Source organism: Aythya fuligula, chromosome 20, assembly GCF_009819795.1.
Source record: "Aythya fuligula isolate bAytFul2 chromosome 20, bAytFul2.pri, whole genome shotgun sequence".
Classification (NCBI taxonomy): Eukaryota; Metazoa; Chordata; class Aves; order Anseriformes; family Anatidae; genus Aythya; species Aythya fuligula.
In genome coordinates, this window is record NC_045578.1 from 6805116 (window position 1) to 6806394 (window position 1279).

Genomic DNA, 1279 nt, shown 5'->3' on the forward strand with positions numbered 1-1279 from the left:
GACGGGCGCCCCCCCCTCCCCCCGGGCCCCGCCGCCCTCCCAGCAGCGCCCGCGGAGCCGGCGGGGCAGTGACGGCCGCGAGGGGCGTGGCCAACGAAGGGGGCGTGGTCGTGCAGCGGAGGGGGCGTGGCCAACCACCCGGGGGGGCGGGGCCTTATCCGGAGTTGAGCGGCGCCTCCGCCCCCCCCCCCCCGCTGCCGGTACCTCCCCGGTCCCCCCCCGGTCCCCTCCCTTTTTTCCCGGTTTCTCCCGGTTTTTCTCCTTCTCCTCGTTCCCCCCCGGCTCTCCTCCGACCCCCCGGGCCCCCCTGGTTCCCCCGATTCCCCCCCTTTTCTCCCGGTCCCCCCGGTTTCCCCCGGTTCTCTCCCTTTTTCCCGGTTCCTCCCGGTTTCCCCCATCCCCCCCGGTTCCCCCCATCTCCCCCGGTTCCCCCCATCTCCCCCGGTTCCCCTCCTCTCCCCTCTTTCCTCCGGTTCTCCCCAGCACCCCCCGGTTCCTCCCAGTTCCCCCCCTTTCTCCCCGGTTCCCCCTTTTCCCCCTCGGTTCCCCTGATTTCTCCCGGTTCCCCCTTTCCCCCCGGCTCCCCCCACTTCCCTCCCTTTCTTCCAGTTCCCCTCGGTATCCCCCAGTCCCCTCCAACTTCCCCCGGTTCCTCCTGGTTCCCCCCGAATTCCCCCGGTTCCCCCTCTTTCCCCCCAGTTCCTCCCGGTCCCCCCCGGTTCCACCGTGCTCAGGAAGCAGCACGCCGCGGGCACACAGCTCCTTCCTGGCCCCCGGCCCAGCAGCAGGACACGGGGAGAGGAATCGGGGTGGAGAGGAGTGGGGTTGATAGGGGTGGGGAGTCCAGGATGGTGCTGGGCAGATTTGGGGGGCTGGGGTATGGTTTGAGTCGGATTTAGGGTGCTGGGATCCAGTTTGAGTTGGATTTGGGGCACGAGAATCTGATTTGAATCTGGTTTGGGGCACCGGAACCTGTTTTGAATGTGGTTTGGGGCACCAGGATCCAATCTGAGTTGGATTTGGGGTGCCAGGATCCAGCCTGCATCCAATCTGGACCCTGGGAGCTGGTGTGAGTTGGATTTGGGGCACTGGGTTCTGCGTTGTGTTTGGGGCACTGGGATCTGAGCTGAATTTGAGGCTCTGTGATCTGGTTTGGGGTTTGTGATCTGCGTTGGATGTGGGGCACTGGGATCTGCTTCCAGTCAGATTCTACATAGGGAGCTCTGCTTCATGTCTCATCTGGACTTTAGGATCTGGACTTCATGAGGGATGAACTTTG